This window comes from Pyrgilauda ruficollis, unplaced genomic scaffold (genome assembly GCF_017590135.1).
Source record: "Pyrgilauda ruficollis isolate IOZ18807 unplaced genomic scaffold, ASM1759013v1 scaffold41, whole genome shotgun sequence".
NCBI classification, from domain to species: domain Eukaryota; kingdom Metazoa; phylum Chordata; class Aves; order Passeriformes; family Passeridae; genus Pyrgilauda; species Pyrgilauda ruficollis.
Window position 1 is genome coordinate 7,791,361 of NW_024525601.1, and position 12,287 is coordinate 7,803,647.

The following is a 12,287-nucleotide window of genomic DNA, read 5'->3' on the forward strand; positions in this document are numbered from 1 at the left end:
AACAATAACAAAGGACTAGTCCTTCACAAATTCCCCAAAGCCTGGAATGCATCTCATCTAAAGATGCTGCACACAAATGCCAACCACCTAGTAAGGATTTTCTTCCATGCAAGTTTGTTGCAAATCTTCTTATTCCTGTCTCCGTTCTTTGCTCGTTTGGCCTGAAATGTTTTAGTAACAAATGACATCTTATTTTATACCCCTAGAACATTCCTTCTGGATAGAAGAGTGTATTATTTGTGTATGTAAAACTAGATTCTGCTTTGCCATTTCCTGGACAACATACGAGCTATGTTGAAGGCAGTGTGCAACAGGTACACATCGAGCTTCCCAAAAGCAGGAATCTGTTTCACATTTTGAAAGACTCTTGCACTATTGTAAAGGCTGGGAGGGGAGGGGGAGGCTTCTTCTCAGTCTTGCTCACGTTGAGGCCAACGGAGACAGTTCCTTTCCACTTCTTTAGGAGCATACAGTGGATTTTGTCTTTTGCTACTACCTTGTAAACTGATGCTGTAAGAAGAAATTGCTGACAGTGTGACAGGGAGAAGCAGCTCTAGCTCCAGGAGCTGGTGGGTGACTGATGCTGGGGTAGCAGCTGACTGAACCACTCCAGACCCCGTCTACAGACAGGGCAGGGGACACCACTGACTCCACCTTGGAAGGCAGAAGGGCTAACTTGTTCTTCCTGGGATTACCAACACCGGCACACTAAAGCCAAAACTCAGGTTACCTTTGTATAACTTGCCAACAATTCATTTACCCTGTTGTTATCCAACATCCCATCCCCTGGGGGCAAGGATGGAGGGGGGTGGCAGGTAAACACCAGGGCACAGGGTGGGCGCTTCTGCAAACTGCCAGACCAAGCAGGTTAGCCAGGGGAATTCAGAAAGGAGCGTGAAACAGTTGACCTACCTAAAAATGAATCCTCTCATAGACATAATGAAGACAGAATTTGCATTAGAAATTCATACAGCTGTTTGGAGAGGGGAATGTTGCCCTCAGGGACAAATCCACTCCCTAACACCCAGCCTTGGCGTCTCCCTCATGCCTGGCCAAGGTCCTCCCCCTCATGAGGAAGAATCCTGCCCCCGAGGCGCCTAAGCAACAGTGGAGCAATCCTGAGGAGGCTGCTTTATTAAATTAAATGTCCTCGTGGGAGGATGCAATTCAGGGTTTTTTTCCTTTTTTCTTTCTTTTTTTTTCCCCTCCCCTCAAATGAAGTTTCCTTCTCAGAGAAGAGTTTCACTTGGTAAAAATTAATTCTGTGTGGCATGATTTAAACTGAACGTTGTCTCTTTGTTCCTTTTTTAAAGTCTAGTTGCATAAAAAGTAATACATTTCTAAAATCAGATTGTCTCCTTCTTCAGATCTGATTACTTATTCCAAGTTCATCATTAGGATAGTGTAATGTGGATCCATGCTTTAAGCAGGACTCTCCAGTGAAAACAATGAGTGTTCAGCCTTCTGCCTAAATTAATAACACAACATGTCCAGTAGAAAATAACTAAAAGATAAATCAAGCCAAGTTAGTTTCATTTAGGCTAAATGTGGGAGTTTTGCTTTGAAGAAAGAACATAGAAATTTGGTCTTGTTCTGTTCTAAAATAAATTAATTTGAGAAACATATCCTTAATAATCAAGACAGGCAAGAATTTTGTATATAAGTAACCAGGATTACACCCCTGAAATACAAATCAGGATTCTTTGCAGCTTTAATATCAGGTTTTCCATACAAAATACTCAGCATAAACTCTCAAATCCAATATTCCTCTTCACTTTTTATAATTATTTTACTTTAGTCAGTGTAACTCCTCAACAACACACTCCTTTTGTATTGTTCTGCTCATACTAGATCACAAAAATAAAACAATTTTGTAGAGGAAGCTTAGGAGGTCTGCACTTTTGTTAAGTATGTGCTTTACTTGGTGCATCTGCACCACCAATAAACACAAGCAGGAGGTCACATCATTGTGCCCTGTGTGACTTCAGTAAAAGGACTTTGGGCTATAATCTGCATAGCTGTGGGCATCACAATGGTCACTTTTAGACTGCATTTCAAGCTTGTGTCCCATCACACGTTTAAGCTCAAAGCTCAAGCTTGCTTCATGTCTAAATAATTTCAATATTAACACCCAATAAAAAACTTCAAACATAGATTTGGAGTAATACTATTTTTTAGTCCAGATTCAAACATGTTAGCATGCAGCAAAATTCCACAAGGCAGACAAGGCAGTGTAGGTGCCTTCTAAAAAGGCTAGTATCTGCAGCAAGGACAGGTAGGCTGCTGAACTGTACTTCAGGGCCAGAACTGCAGACACACAGATGAGAAAGTGCATTTTGTTTCACACAGCTTTCTGTGTTGTGCTTTACCCACAAGGGTAAGGGAGATGCAGCCCATGTGGCCCAAAATTTCCTGATTCTTCTTAGAAAAAACACAGTTTGTTACATAAGTTCTATTTTAACCCAATGGCCACCACCACCTCTGCAAGACAGTCCCCATGGGAGATTCTTTTCACAGGACAGAAAAGACAATCAGCCTGTCAGAAGGGCTTTTCAGTGTGCCTTTGTTCATTACATCTTTTCAGCTCTTGAAGGTGCCAAACAAAGTGACAATACCTGTTGTGAGAAGAGAAAAACAGACCTTGTGAACTTTCTCTTCCTACCAGTCTGTTCTCACTACCTGTGTTCTACCATTGTTGTACTTACATTGTTTAGACATTTTACTCTTACCAGGGGATTTGTGTTGTTTTAATCTAATTATCTTTCTGTATAGAACAACTTCACATAGAGCAACTTCACCCAGCTGAGACAGAGGTATACAAATAAAATTTCTACTGCACTGTAGACTGGAAGAATGAAGGGAGGTCACACCTCACCCACCCATGCTGTACAAAGTTCTTATTCATGTTGGTATCGTCACTGATGTAGAGTGGGCTTTAAATAACTAGTTAACAAGAAAATTAGTATCAGAAAGGTAAACAAAATTATAAATTTCTTGACTTTTCAGCTTTGCTGAGACCCACAACCTCTTTCTCATGCCTTCCTCCAAACATAAAAGGAACCTTAACATTCTTAGTCATGCAAAAATTCTCATTTGTGTGACTTCAGCGACTTATCTCACTGGCCTTTTAGGGCATAAATACCTCTTCTAAAAAGAAGAAAAAGGTCAGATTCATTAGAGACTTCACTCTACTCATGACTACCAGGCTATTGCAATCTAATGACTCCAGGAGATAGGTCTTCAGTCCTAGTGTTAAGGAATGCGATTTGAGCCGTTGCCGGTACAGACATGTCACTGATGCTACTAAAACAAAACTTGAGCTAAAATTTGTTTCAAGTCTTTACTTGCTTGCAATGGAAAGTTTGCTGGCAGCTGTTGTCATCATTAGCCTTGTGGCGATGTTTTTTTCTGAAGTGTCTTGTGTCTTACTGAAGCTTAACGCTTGTTAAGTTGGGAGGGGACTTTGGGTGATCTGCCAGCAGCAGACAATAAAGTGTTCTTTTCTCCTGTTGTAACAGAGTCGTAAGTTTTGGTTTATGGATAATGGCAGCTACACACAGTAAATTAAAAAAGACGAAAACATGAGGGCTTTTCTCTAAGTAGTCTATTTAGCCTATTACAGGCTCCCCTCGGGTTTTAAATACAACCATAAAAACACTCTAAATTTTCGCCATTAACTTTTTTTTTTTTTTCTTAGTAAGCTAAGAGCAGGCATTTTTATAGCAATGTCCCTCTCCAGGGACCCCAGCTTTACAAGCTTTGAGCAGCATTACCATCACTTCCCTTTGCTGTGGGTCCCTAGACATGCAGGGAAAGGTGTCATCTGGAGAATACCCCTTTCTCTGTGCACAGCTCTCTGGGAAGGAGCTGAAATTCATCACCTGCTAGTACACTGTCCTCTGGTTTTGCCTTCTCACTATGGATTGCTGGGATGGACGGTGCTCTAGCTTTTAAATATGGATCAACTACATCATCTTTATCCTTTCCACTGGCACAGGGCTGTACCTCAAAGCATGCCAGAAAGCCCAGGAAAGAACAACTGAAGGAAACATGCAGCCCAAAGTAGACAATCCTTTCCACTGGCACAGGGCTGTACCTCAAAGCATGCCAGAAAGCCCAGGAAAGAACCACTGAAGGAAACAATGCAGTCCAAAGTAGACTCAAGTACACTGGTTCTATGCAGTGAAGCCTCACATACAGCTTAGGGAGGTCTGTCAGGGCCATGGGACCCACTGCAGACATCTGGTAATTTGTTGGTATAAAACACCAAATGCACCAGAACCACTTAACTTCACCAGCTTCTGGGCAGAGGCCCTGTAATATGTCCTGCAAGCAGATGGGGAGGTACTGTATCACTCTACAGAAACACACAGCAGTCTCAGACTGTTAGGTTCAAGTTTAGGTTCATTATTCTAAAGCAGGTCCAGTGAAAGATTATCAGATTAAGATAATTAAAAAGCAACCAAGCACCTTCAGCTGAAAAAACAAGACTAGAAGTCCAAGCAAGGAGCAGCATGTTTTTGCCCATTGGTTGTGGTTTTCCTTGTTTGCTCAAGTTACCTGAGTCCTTGAAGTTACATGGAGCAAGCATGGCCAGGTACTGGCATTGTTTTAGCAGCATGATGAAATTAAACTGTAAAGAAATCTCTAAGGTTTGTGTGATTTAACACAGAGCTCTGTGGGTAGGTCCCAAGCTGGAGACACAGGTTAAGAAGGGAATTTGGTTCCTTACAGTAACTCCAGCTCCTCAGGGCAACCTTGGACTTATCACTTCAACTCTCTGTGTCTTTTCTCCTCCTTCACATTACAGCCACAATGATGATGCATTGCTGCCTTACCCTTTCCTGCCTCACCTCCTGGAACAGGAGCTCCACAGGAAGCAAGTTGCTGGCAGCTGCTTGCAGGAGCACAGCCTGGCACTGCGGGGCCACCAGGGCAGATCGTCACGGCTCCACCAGCAGCAGCAGGGCGTGTGGCACTCCTGTGTCACCACAAGAACACACACAGCAAGGTTCACTGTCCCTGCCACAGCGCAGACAGAAAGACAGCAGGCAATAACCACCCTCTGCACGCTTAATAATTTAAAGGAGGTAATTGCCATACATAACTTAAACCTTATGGGTTATTCAGGAAAAGTGGAATTAATTAACTATCTTGGCACTTGGTCTTGATTCTACTGCTAGGATGTATTATAAAGCATATAAACATCATGGAAGTGTTGTTCTATTTGTCATGCTGTGTAACAAACTGGGGAAAATACTACTGAATAAGAAGCCAACTTCTTTCCTCACATATACTCTGCCTTAAGAAATTCTCCCTTCCAGTACAGATCTGAGACAACAGCATTCCTGCTATTAGCTGTCTTCCAGTTACAAAGGAATATGAAGTACAGAAATAAAATTCCACTTGTATTACATTTGCCTTTCCTAAGTGGCCAGTGCATATACCTTGTTCAATTTAATTCTGGAATCTCAGACCCAGCCAGAAGCCAGCTCAGTCTCCTCAACGCCACCCACCTGGCAGTCTTTTGCCAGGTTCTTTGCACTTGCATCTTTTCCCAATTTTCTTTCATAATGTTTGTGTGTCTTTTGATCTTTCTGAATGATAAAACAAGGTAACCTGACCAAAAAAACCAAAACCCAAAAACAAACAAACAAACAAAACCCAAAAAAACAAACAAGAAAAAAAAAAAAAAAGGAAAGGAAGGAAAGGAACAGAAAAGCCATTTTAGCATGTGTAACAACAATCTCATTGCAATTTCTCTGGAAGGCTTGTAGTCTGATCTTGTAGAGGCAAACACCTCAGGTTGAGTTATTTTTCTTGTTCTGACCCAAACATTTGCACAAAATGGGCAGTTTTATCTCTTTTTTTCCTACAGGATCTAGATTTTTTAAAAAGAATATTTCACACAACAGCTTTCACTTAGGTACTGAGGCAGCCCTGATGGAAGTACAGAGATCCCAGCTGAGCTGAGTGTCCCCTCAAAGTAAAAGTAAGGTAATGGCAGTTCAAAATTAGGCAACTGCCCTGTTCTCAGTGGCAAAACTTTATAAAGAGACCAGACTAACCAGCTGTGCCAAGAGAGATGTTATGTTCTTTTGCTTTTAAAGCGTCCCTAAAGCTCAGGTTTAGGGAACAGGGCTTTCCTCAGGTGCTAGAGCTCTGTGAGCAGCAGTAGCATATGTACTTCAAACATCAGCCACTGCTGAAAGACAATGAACAAAGGGCATGCAAAAGGGAGGAAAGAACTCAGAGCCAAATTCTCTCAGGTCACATAGCAGGTGAGATGACACTAGTTCAGACTGTTCACTTGTCCAAACGAGGCCCTCCTGCCATCTGCCCACATATTTCTATCTTTCCAGTGTTGTTGCCACAGCAAGTCCTTAATTCTTTTGGGAAAAAAAAAAAAAACAAAAACCAACCATCTGAACTATTGTATGTGTATTGATTTGGTTGATTTGCTGCCTGTGTAACTCAGAGCATCATTAATCTGATACAGAGAGCACCATTTGAAAGGCTTTGACTAAGTACAATATCAAGTGTCACCCTGGGCTTTAGAGTACAAAAAGTACAGATAGCACAAACAAAAGAGCCATATTCACCCTGGTTTAACTCTTCCAGCCTTGCTAACCATTGCCATAATGTGGTTATTCTGGAGTTGAATCAGAGGAAAATATGAACCGGAATATAAATGGGAGAAAGTTGCTTGGACAAAGATGTTTTCTTGATTTCTTTTGCTTGATTGATACCACTGAAAATGCCAGATGACTGGAAATCTGTTTTAATATTCATGTTACTGTTTTTCAGATGTTGGAATTGTCTGGTTTCTGGATAGCAATATGCTTATCAAAGATGCAAATCACTTTCTCCACATAAATAAGATTAATTTCTCTCCAGAAAATTAATATGCAGGTAGCCTCTGACGAGGACTAATGAACTGCTTCATAAGCAGTTGGGATTCCTTCTCCTCGCCTGTATTCTGGTCCATACTTCTACTGCTGTGTCAGCTATCATCCTTGCTGTTCCCATGCCCTCCTTCTCTTATTTTCAACAACTGCTGTCAGCTGCTGCCTTCTCCAACAAGACTTAACAACTACACCACACAGGGCTGCTGTACAGGCTGCAGGTCACCAGCCAAGTGCTTTGGAGTATGCTCTGTGATCCCACATGGATTTTCAGTAACTTTCCCCTCTTCCTACAACAACTGGAAAAAAAAAAAAAAAAAGGATGCCACATCTCCAGTGCAATAGGGCTGCCATAAGCCTGAAGCAAAACAAAATTCAGCACCCTGTCCAGCCTTCCTGCCCTTGATCACTCCTGATATTACTCACCCACAGGAGCTCAGTCTAACCTTTATGTCATGCCTGTGGCTGACAGAAACTCCTACAGTTTTACTGAAGCTGAATATTATTTGAATTTTCAGTCTTTCAGGTGTCCCTCAAAAGGAACTTTGCAAGGCAATTCAATTACTTGACCTTTGTCCTACCAATAAAATCCTTTTTAGGTTGAAAAGGGTATTTTGATCTGAATGACAGAGGCTGGGCTGGACCCTGCTTTGTTTTCAAGCCAACAAGGTGGTAGAGGGCCAGGGCACACTTCACCTTTCAGGTTCTACACAGCCCAGAAATGGACAAAACATGATTTGAAAACTTTAAATAAGATGAGAGAGGGAAACCAAAGCAAGTGTGAACAGTTTTTAAACCAGCTGCAGTACTGGTTGAAATCAGCCCAATGTGTCTTGAAATTTGCTGAGACCAGAACATATTTTTTTGTGTGTGTGTGTGCGCTATTCCTCTGGTTTAGCACTGCGAAAATGTAAAAATGAAAAAATTATTTTCTAAAGAAACTGATGTGGTTGCTGATCCAGGTAGAGTACTTATGACAAAAAAACAACTTCCCTCTGTCACTGAATTATTGTTTCTCATTGATGTTAAGAAAACAACCTGGAGATTAGCCATTGATAAATGGTTTCTACTTCCCCAAAGGTAAGTTTCCCGTTTTACGCTGCAGTGCAGACAATCGAGCCTATGTCAGATTGTCAGTAACGCGTGACACAGGTTTCCTGTAACAAACAGGCCACGTTCCAGTCTGCACATTCCAACTCCATTAATCCTTCTACTGCTTTGTGTTTAAAAGTATAAGTAGCATGATTGGAAAAACAATAAAGATATCATCTGAGAAGTAAGTATATAAGGGTGCAGAATTCTTAGAAAACAGTATTGCTGACACTGGACTGTCCCTGGACTTCTCAACATGTAGGGAAGATGAGATCTTAACACCCTAAGAACAGGTTAACATAATTCACATGTGCTGACAAAACTCAGGAACAGAGGGTTTAACCCCTGCTGCTGCAGTGTAGAAAGCAGAAGCTGTGGCAGTGAAGAAAGCAGAAGCAACAGATTGCTCCTGCAAAGAACAATCACTCCTCCTTCTGCTCTGCTCTCATCCCAAAATAGTCACCATTCATCTGTTTTACTGAGGAGCAGCTGGATAGCTGGCTGCACAGAGGATGCAGATGCACAGGCAGTCAGGCAGCAGAATCCTTGCCAGCCCAGTTTATGAAACAGGGGGACCCATTCCTTGGTTCTGTGTGCCCCCCCAGACTAAACTGAGACAAGCCTCTGAAGAGTCCTAAAACACAAATCCTAAAAAGCAGCAAATTAGTGAAAGGAGAAAGCACAACTGGACAATTTCCTCAAGCACCTACACTGAGATCATCCATTTCAGGATAAAAAATTATTTTATGCACTTCCTTAATGAAATAACAATCCCTTAATTCCTAAGACAGAAGCCTGCTTTAACAGTAGCAGAGCCTAGATCAATACCTTAGATGTGGTTTGACACTTTATGCTTTTTTTTCACTGCCTTTTAAAGCATAACTCAAATATGAATCCCTGATATTTGTTCCTAGAATTAATTATATTCCTAAATTTGCTTGAATACAAGCCAGAAAGTAATGAACTACAGACCTGAGTGTCAGAAAAAAAATATATGATCAAAGGTACAAATACACTATTCACTCTCCCATACATTTATTAAATTGCTGGGGTGGATAAAAGTGTTCTCCCATTTAGCTCACACATTTTCATTTACTGAATTAAAAAAAAAACCATTTGTTGGTCATTATTCTTTGCTTTCTTTTAGTTTCCTAGTTGCTGCCATTTTACAGAACATGCTGTCTGATCCTGACTGCATATGAGTCAGCCCAGTTTTAAGAAGGTAGGTGGAGAATTAGTGTTTGGGCCAAGTGAGGAGAGCAATAGCTGTTTCCCAGTTAGTTTTGACTAGAAGTAGTTTATTGAGGAGCATGGGGTAGGTGTCTGCAGAAAAGTAGTGTTAATTCTAGAGGGTGCATCAGAGTGATTTTTCCAGGTGTTGTGCCTAGGAAAGAATGGTTTCAGCACTGTGTTCTGATTTTGCGTTTCTAGATACTTACATAAGAAAAACACCTTGCTGATTTGCAAATAGAAACACACAAGGCCTCCACACTGTATGAGTAAGTCACTTTTTTAAACTCTAGATCAAATTCAAATTATTTTACTTTCAAAAAAGCATCTGCTAAAACATTTATTTCCTAAAGAAGACCATACTGCAAGAACCTGCTCAAAGGATGATTAGGACAATTCCTTTTAGATAATTGAATTACAAAGCACCCAATTAAATTACACACTTTACCTGTATAAGCACCAATTTAGAGGACATGCTCCAGGTCAGCCTTACTGAGTTTGCTGCCCACCTTTTGCTTATCATAGAGGAATACAAATTAATCTCGTGAGTGGGATATGAGCAAGCTTCAGTGGATTAAGTCCCAGCTACAAAAGGTAACCACTGCCAAAAGGATTAGGGAACACCATCAGAATTCACTGGTTAGTCCACTTTGACAGTAGGATATATTGACACTTCCTACCAGAATTTGTTCAGAAGGGACTAGGGCAAGGTATCCAGAGTGCTGTAAATTCACACCTTAGCTTACTTCTCTCTAATCTGCCTATGTCAAACACAGTGATGAAAGAAGAGATTTTAAACTGATTACACTGAGCAAATCCAAAAAGTTGTCTGATCACTGAAATTCACCTTCAAAACCAGACTTCCTGTCTTAGCTTAGCTGATTTGGAGTGGAAATCAAAGTAAGTGGCTTCAGATTAATTTGGTCTAGCTTAAGTGAATCATCCGAAAAAACTCTTCTATACTAAAATCCTGCAGTATCTGTTTTCTCAGACAACATGACTCAATCCTTAGCTATCAGCTGGATTCTGACCTTGCCTTAGGTGGAGGCCCAGACAAAGGCAACCTGAGCCATCAGTCCTGACAATCCTGCCTTCTGTCAGGAGCTTACGGAAGCACCAGAAAAAAAAAAAATACACTTTCCTTAAGGCAAATTACCACTTCCCTTGGAATTTTCAGAAGTTCATTAGTAGTTTAGGAAACAACAATACTTACACTGTGTCTGCATGGTACTGTTTTTTTTTGGGGGGTTTTTTTGGGTTTTTTTTTTTTTTTTTGATCACTAGGGCATTGAAAAAGCTGTGGTGCTATGCTCAGAACAGTAAACACAGTGCCAAATGAAATCTGACCGGCATCATGTAACGAAGAATCACTTCAAAGTTCATATATTTCCTGTGCAGATGAAAAGTTTATGTTTTAGCCATGCAGTTTTCCTGAGGGAGGAAAATAACGCTAATACAAAAGATACTGTTAAATCACCATTAACTTTTCTGTGTTTGTTTTTTTGTGGGTTTTTTCAGTTGATCCCACCTCTTTAGTGATAAAGCAGGTGGAAATGAGCAATAGTATCATTTCTAGACTTAGTCCAGTAATGTGCTCATACTGCAGCTGTCAGTTCATTATACAGTTTCCTCATGAAATTTTAAGGCCTTTAACAGCAGTCATATCATATTAAGTAAAGTTTTTGGTCACTGTGCATGTGCATGTGCCAATTTTGCAAAAGTTTGATCTCTTTCATATATTGAAAAGTTTGGAGCATGTGCCCCTCATACATGCTACCACTTTGTTTCAAAATGAAACATGTTTTGCTTTAAAAAATAATCCTGTGAGCCCACCACGTTTGTCTGCCCTGCCAAGGTTTGCCAGTACTTCAGCTATCCTGATACAGATTTTGTGGGGTTGTGCTATTGTATTTATTTAATAATTGTGGTTTTAAAATTCCTTTTGTTTAAGTATAAAAATTTTAAACCAGACTATTTCACTGATACCCTCCACCAAGAAAGCCCACCAACACTTCCATTGGAATATTTTGGAGACAAAAGTTGGCTTCTGGAAAAATCAAGAAGGTGAGTGACAGCCTCTTTGCCATTTGTGAATGTCAGGGCTTCAGATGTGTGTCAGAGGAAGGTGGACAGAAGCTCTTCGAAGACCTGTGTTGGGTGAGTGACAGCCTCTTTGCCATTTGTGAATGTCAGGGCTTCAGATGTGTGTCTCAGAGGAAGGTGGACAGAAGCTCTTCAAAGACCTGTGTTGGCGAAAGGCACTGCCACACCTTTCCTACTGCTCTTCCCGTCCTTCTGCCACAAGATATCTCTTCCCGGAGGTAGCTAATCTGAAACAGGATAAAGAAGAAATACTGAATAAGGCATAAAAACAAGACACTCTATTAATGCAATTTCAATAATGCTGCAAGACTGGTGTGAACTCCTTCCTTTTAAAGTCCTAAGAGAGCTGACAACAGGCTAAACAGTGTGACTGTTGTAACTGCTGAGTTAAACAACTGATCATAGACAACAGAAGCTGAAGAAGCGAGAGAGGGAGAGGATGGAGAGCTAGTGATCTGCTGGGTGATGTGCTGAACTGATACAAGCATACTTGTGGTTTAAGTCACAGGCTGAACGTCAAAGGTGGAGGCTTGAAGGGTCTGACTTGATTTTCCATTTTTATCATGCATGGCCAGGAAGGGAATCTTGAGTCACAATAAAGTCTGGTTCTGTATACTGTGTATGGACTAGCACCATAGAGAAATGGTGCCTAAGTTTATATTTCCCCTTGCTTCAAAAAGTGAGTAGGTCCCCTAACAGCTCAAGCTAGAAAACATACACTGGAACAGTAATTTTTTCAAAATTATTTTATCATACAAGAAAAATAACAAAAGAGGATTAAAAATCTGGCTTCAGTAAGGTCAATAGCAATAGCTCCTAACTTTGGAAGCTTGACATTTTCTGTGAAAGACATTAATTGCAAAAGTCAAAAGCTTTGCTTTTGGTAAGTTGGAACATACATTTACATTCATCTAGTGTTTTCCTAATACCCTCTTCCTCTTGCTGTCTGTAAGTACA